Source organism: Nematolebias whitei, chromosome 3 (assembly GCF_014905685.2).
Source record: "Nematolebias whitei isolate Nwh7 chromosome 3, NemWhi1, whole genome shotgun sequence".
Classification (NCBI taxonomy): Eukaryota; Metazoa; Chordata; class Actinopteri; order Cyprinodontiformes; family Rivulidae; genus Nematolebias; species Nematolebias whitei.
The window spans coordinates 4,901,615-4,909,258 of record NC_056500.1 but is presented as its reverse complement, the minus strand read 5'-3'; positions in this window follow the sequence as shown (position 1 = coordinate 4,909,258).

Here is a 7,644-nt window from a genome sequence, read left to right as displayed (position 1 = left end):
CTTTTCCATAAACTGTTGGGGACCATGGCTGTTAACAGAAACCCACAAACACAAACTCAGCAATTGGAGATTAATGTTGTTTATGAGGTTTGACCAAAACAGTTGTAACTCCATCATCTCTCTGTTAGGATTCTGGTGTTTTGGCTCCCTCTGTCTCCCACAACCACCGCTGCAGGTGCTGTGAGTAGGCAGTCCTTAGTTGTCTCCTATGACAGCTGATTACCTCCCTACATGAGGCTGAGTGAAGCCACGCATCATTGTTGGACCGTTGATTGCCTTCTGAATTTTTGTGGACCTTTTGGGTTACCTGAACCTCATCTTCTCCTAAGTCCTTCCACCTGTCCAAGACCACATTTACGCTCTGAAAGAGCCAAGCAATAAGGACTAACTATCCACTCAGAATTTTAGCTGGCTTGTCTCTTCTCAAACTCTCAGCATCTGCATTACCACCTTACTCCTGCCCTGATACAGAACCAGGAATCCAATTTATTCTCCTCTCAAGCCGAACACACCAGTAAGAACTATCATTACATTCTTGACTTCATCCATATTGCTTTGGATCATACAAACTCATCTTTCGCTGTCTCCCACAGATCCTTCCATCCATGTTATTTTTTCAACCTTTATTTATACAGGCTAGTCTCATTGAGCCACGAGGACTCATTTACAAGAGGGACCTGTTCCAGACAGAACATATAAAGTACAGACAACAATAACAATAAACAATAATAACAATAAACTTCAGTAAAAATGCAGTTGAAACAGAGTGAAATACTAAAAACAGGAACATACTTTCTTTGATTTTTCTGTTGACATTATCAAATGTTTGAAAACCCTTAAAGAAATCAAGGTGGACAACTTCAGTTTCTGTTGCCAGGTGTTCCAGGTGCAGGAGCAGAGTAGGAAAAGGCCTTTCTGCCAAGTTCAGTCCACACTGAGGGGACGCTGCAGGTAATGATGTCCTGAGAGTGCACGTTGTAACTGCACTGATGGTGTGACATGTGGGAGGAGATATAAGAAGGTAGCCGACCAAGGAGGGATTTATAGATGAAAATGAACCAGTGGGAGAGCCTGTAGATAACGATGACCAGCTGACCGAGGAGTACGGGGTGGTGATGTGTACGGTAGTTACATCCAGTTATGAATCTAAGCGCGCCATAGTAGAGAGCATCCAACATCTGCAAGGAGCTGGCAGGAGCATTCATGTAAATAATGTCACCATAGTCATGGTCGTAGCGGTTACAAAGTGTTTTCTGGCATTCAGAGTTAAGCAAGATCCATTTCTGAAAAATAAACCCAGTTTTAATTTCAGTTTCTTTATCAGGTTTTAAATGTGTTTTAAAAGGACTGGTTTACCCAGTCCACTGCCAATAAACTTACTTTTTACCTTTGTCTCCTTTGTGTCTTTTCGGTTTCAGAACTCTGAACTCTGGATTAAAATTGTATTTGCCAAAAAAGATATTCTTAACACAAGATTTTAGCCTTAAACTCTGACATAAAGGTGGCGGGTAATATGCATTCCTGCTTGTTTTCAGAAAGCTAAATTCATTGACTCAATAATTTGCTCAGTGTTGTGTGATCTTCTACCGTTGCAGCCATTTAAAAAACGATAAATCAAACAAAGTGTGGATCAAGTAAGAGCTCTGTTTTTATAGGCCTTCTCTTCTTGACCTCACATTAGAAAGAACATTTTAAATTCCTTTAGGATGCCTCGCCAATAAAATAAAATTATCATGTTTTTGTTGAAAATCAGACGTTTTCAGTTATGTGAAGATGGATTCTTTCAGTGGGGACTGAAAAATTACACTCAGCTCCAAGGAAAATCATGCAGTGGATAAATATTTCAGATTTTGCCAACACATTTTTTTTGCAGCACTGTAAAAATGTCCTTTCCACTTATTTGAGGAATTAAGACATTAACATTCTTGGTTACTCTCTGTCGAGTTGATTTTATTGGTTTCTGGCAAGATTTGAGTTTTGGGAGATGTTAAATGAGCTCAGATTAAATTAATGTTCTGACTTAGTTCCAGTTTTATTTTTCTGAATTAGTTTTTTTTTAGCACAGATTGATTCAAGTGGAGGCAGACTTGTTTGGATCATCCTTCTTTGTCCTGTCCGAGGTTAAACTTAACAGGCTCTTTGAGATAACAACAGTTATGAATCACAAATATGTTGACACACCCATGTCTGATATTCATTAGACAGTTTTTCCATCCTTTTCGTCCAACATGTTAGTCATCCAACCAAAATCAGACCCAAAGAAGAAAAGAGGGAGAGGGAGATGGGTGAAAGCTGAGTGGAGGCAGTGTAAAAGCCTGAGTAAGACAAGAGGAAGGTCATTTGAGGATTTATCATCTGATATTCAGAGTGAATCAGAACAGTATGTCAGGATGTTTTAGGAGCAGAGGTTGATCCTTTGTTGGGCACTGAAGGAGAAGACTTCAGAGAACAGGAAAGGCTGAAACACAAGAAGAAAACTGGTTTCATAAGAGATTGAGATAAGGATGATACAGCATTTTACCCCCCAAATAAACACTAATTAAACTTTAATGAAAGACGTCATTTCTAAGAAACAGTTCACCTTGTTTAGCCTCTCATCTGGACTCGTTTAGCAACTTAAAATGGGTGGAGGAACTTGTGATTTTTAGGTGCAAAATTCTTGTTTTAACCATAAAATAACTTCTTCCTACTAATACAATATAAGTTACAGCAGAGTGGCATTCAAAGTTGCATTAAAAATCCAGTATTGCTTACTTTTAAAGCAATAGATCTCATCTTGTTCTGAAATTATCCTCAATATTTAAGAGTTATATTTTATTTGATGGCTTTTAGTAAAAATGTGTTTCAGTAATTTTTGGGGTGTTTTTTTTTTTTTTTCTCCACAGAATAGACAAAAATAGGCAAACTTTATTCATCCTCAGTGAGGGTATTGGATTGTCATCGCAGCAGGAACAACACAGTGCTAAAACAGCACAGTTTAAGACAGGTACCGACAACACGGTTTAAAACATGCAAAAAACGAAACAGGTGCAGATATAAACACAGCATAATACACTGTCAGATGTGCACCAACAAACGGGGCAAACTCGCTGCAAAAATCACAGATGATCAATAGAAACACAGTTAAGTCCAACGGTAATTCCATTAAATTCAAATTTATTTCCGTAGCTCCGTCACAACAGAAGTCGTCTCAGGGCACTGAACAAAAATATTCAATAGATTAAAAAAAGTAAATTGGTAAAAGTTCTCTGTCTAAGGAAGCCAGCAGATTGTGTTGAATCTTCACTTCGTGAGTCTCCCATCCTGAGCAAGCACAAAGGAGACAGTGGAAAGGAAAAACTCCCTTTTAACAGGAAGAAACCTCCAGCAGAAAACAGACAAAAAACATGCTAAGATAAAAATAATTACAAATACAAATAGGTAGAGTAGATCAAGTAAAGACAGCAGCAGAGTGAGGAAATGTAAATGTGTCCTCCTGCAGTCTACGCCTATAGCAGCATGACTAAGGGATAGCTTAGGAAACCCAAGCCAACCCTATAGGATTTATCAAAAAGGGAAGACTCACGATAAAGTGAACCATTTAACTGCAGTTGACAGGAAATATTTCTTGTACTGCTCTTTTGAACAGTGGTGTTGGCGTAGACTGTTGCTGCTGCAGACTGTCTACAGTTTTGTGGAGGGAGTCGTCGTCCATGATGGCTCACAGTTTGACCAGCATGTTGTTCTCAATCACCTCCTCCAGAGGGACTAGCTTTGAGCCCACTGCACACTCTGCCATCCTGATGTTTTTTCAGTCTGTTGGCATCCTTTGTGTTGATGCCTGCAGCAAAGATCCACTCTGCTGTAGCGGTACTGGGTGGGGAGTTTACAGTACATTTAAAACTTCAGCTCAGTCAGTTCTGCTCCGACCGTTAACACCTGCTTTATCTAGTAAGAGGGTAATTTTCATCTGAACATAAAAGCATCCAATTAAAATTACTCTGGTAGAACGCAGTTAATAGTTTTCTTTACATATATAAACTCATTTTGCTTATTCGTGTTCTGGTCGTAGAGGCAAGAAGTGACCCCATTATAAATCAATGTACAAAGTTGTACCTTTAATAGTACATTTGCTTGTTACTTCAGATTTATTTAAAAGGTATGAGCATACTGTGCATGTTTTACACCTGAAGGGAAGAAAAAAACCTATACCTTTTAAAGACAAGAAACAAAAAGGTACAAATATATATATATATGCATGGGAGACTGTGACGATTCAACGAGTTTGCTGGCTTCCTTAGATAAAGAACTTTACTAATTTGCTTTTTATATACAAAGTATGTGAATGTTTCTGTAAAGTGCCCTGAGACAACTTTGTTGTGAACTGGTGCTATATAGATAAACTGAACTGAAATTGAATTGTACCGTGCTCCTGTGTTTCAAGGTACAGCGACCGGTCAGTTGACCTTTTTTGGGTACATTCTGGTACCTCGATTTTAAACACCGAGACTCTCCAGGTCATCCTGGTGGGTCCCAGGGGGTTCCCAGAACAGAGAGGAGATCCTCCAGTGAGTTTTGGGGTCTCCACCCGGAAAACCACCCGAAGGAGGCAAGCTAATGCTCGAACCACCTCAGATGATCCTTTGTGGAGGGAAAAGTGTCTCTACTCCTCTTTTAACTCTAAGGCTGAGCCCAGCCTCCCTATGGAGGATGATTATTTCAGCTGCTTGTCCAGGATCTTTTTTGTTTTGTTTTGTCGTAATCCATACTTCAGGACCATGGATGAGTGGGTCAAAGACAGACCAGTAAATCCTGTTCCTTATTCACCACTGCAGACGAGACTCCATGAACAAGACTCCCAGATCCTCAGCTCCTCCGCTACAACCCACCTCTTCCCAGTTGCCACACCAGGCTGTCCACTACCTCCATGTATGCTGAATTAAGGCTGTCTCAAAGACGCCAACGCAAAAAGCAGAGATGAAACCATGAGGTTACCAAAGCAGAGACCCTCGTCTCCACAGCCGCACCTTAAGATCATGTCAATGGACACCACAAGGGACCAGATAGCCCCATAGTCCCAGAGCACCCCCCTGCCCCCCGTTTTGATGGTGCACCAACTACTTGGTTTGATTTGGAAATAAATAAATTGGAAATCACTCAATTTTTCATGTCAGTTATTAAACAGTAGTGTCTTTGAACATGGTGTAATTTTTATTTGTGTTATAAACAAACAAAAAAAAACCACTTCAAGAACTCAAAACCAGAAGAAAAAAAATGGCCTAACAGGTAAAATTTGTCCTAGAAGGGAAAGATGAAGCAGGGATATCGCCATCTGAATGTTTTGAATATGGACACCTCTGCAGGAGGACTGCTGACATGTCCTTATTCTTTCCATCCCTGTCCCGCCTCGGTGCGCCGGGGTCTCGGTCTATGTTTAGACAGGATAGTGTTCTCCTGGGCCATCGTGGATAAAGCTCCAGCTCGGCTCTGCCTGGTGAATGTGTCGGTGGGGAGAGCTGAAGTCCTGCTCCCCCTCCATCACCCCCTCCCTGGCAAGTGGCAATCAGTCAGCTGATTTGAGCTGCTGAGGGGATTTGCTGTTCCACGTAGACTATTTAAAAATCACTTCCCTCTCTATTTCCTCCTCTTATTTTTCCACTCTTTCACTGTGTCTGCTTCACTTCATGGCGTAGCCCTCACCTATTCCCTGTACAATCACACACACATGCACACACACACTTTCATTTTGATCTGTTTTTCTGCTCCCTCTGGTTTTATTCCCTCTGCTGCAGCCATGTATTTCTGTCGCTTCATATTTTGCTGCCGGTCATGAGTTGAATGAGACGTACGAGGTTGAGGATTTAGCACAACTGCCCGAGCCTTCCTTGTTTTCTGTATGTCTCTCTAATCGTTTTACATTTATTTATAAAAATAGTGAGACGGAGAACCTTTGAATTTATATCACTCACTGCCAAAAGTTTCAAACAAGAATGTTTCTTGATTTGTTAGTATGCAACAACAATGACTCTCAGCTACTAACACACCAAATTTTAGCTCACAATCTGTAAAACTGACCAGATTTGAGCTATTTTTGTTTTCACTCAAGTTTTGAACGATGGCAGCCATCGTTAGCCAGCTCCACCTTAAAACTTAGACCCAATTTATGCATGAGCAATCTTTGAAAATGCTATTTATGTTGTGTTATGTTGCAATTTCCATGATGACCGTGGAAAAGTTACATTTATTCTGTGATGCTGTGCTCATTAAATATGCTGTAGTTTCCAAGCCAGGTCACCAGCTGACGCTGTGATTTTTGTAGTTCACAACACACGCATAAAATCAGTTATATCAAAAATGGTGAATACACACACTTTCATTTGGACCGAGGATGAGGTTGGGTTCAGGTTCAGCACAAATGGACTCTGCTAAACCCCATTGTTACTGTTGTTTTTCTCCTCACACAGGAAAACTATTGACTGCAGCGGTCGGTATATTTAACATGATGCTGGGAGTTTCCGAGAACCTCCATTCTGAGACCTGCATTCAAAAAGCTCCTGTATCAGAGAAAACAACTGTTGTGCTCACAAAAAGTCAAAATGCAATAAAAATGCTATGGTAAAATCCATTCAGTGTTTTGTAAAATATATTTTTTGCTAATATGATAAACAAGCACACACTTGCCTTTCACAGCACCAGACAAGAACATTATGAGCCAGTAGCAGCTGGTGGAGTTTACTCCGGTGGGTGCTGTAGCTGTAGGCTAAAAGTGCCTCCTACCGCACTGGAAGCAGTTATGGGGATTCAAGTGATCTCCTGGTTTAGAAACTCCATCCAGTCTGGTCAGACAGCAATAGACAGGAACCTGGCCTGTGTGAAACAGACCTAATTATCAATAACCCTGGGTTTTATCTATATCAAAAACCATCATAAATATAAGCAATACATGTACATGTTTTATCATCATGACTATAGTAATATAAGTTCATAATAAAAATAGAATCAAGCTCATTATTTGAGTACTGTTACTGTAAATATTCCTAATATTAAAGGTCCTAATATTGCACCTTAGCACATACAGCATTTCACCATCTCATTGTATCTTAAATTTAAATGTTTCAATGTTAACACTAGGAGCTAGTTACTTATTGCAAGAGGCTTATTTTCATTGTCCAGATCCATACAAATGCAGGTGTTCAGAAATAGTATACAATACCATCAGTGACATTTAGTATAGTAGTAATGTTTGATAATTATTTTTAGCACAGAGCCCAGTACAATAACCTGGAGGCTAGTGCTAGCATGCTAGCTCTAGAAACAAACAAACAAACTCACCAGTTCCCACTTTTAGAATACACAGTCAGCTGAAGGTTTTTTCACAAACGGAGACATCTAAAAGTTGAGAGGCCTATCAGTCAGAAATGGCAACATAGGCATTAGATAAAGGGCTTTCAGGGGCTTAAAGCCTACCTGCAGCAGCTAGCCTGGTTGTGAGTGTCACTGCATGATCTGTTCCGGGACCATAAAAATAAAAGTTCCAATGACACCGGGACCGGAAGCATGAGTCTACCATGCGCCCGTATTCTGGGCGCAGGAGTGGTGCGCCCAGACTCTTCCTATCTCTTGTAATGAAGAGGAGCTAACTGCGCATGTACAACTTTTAACGAG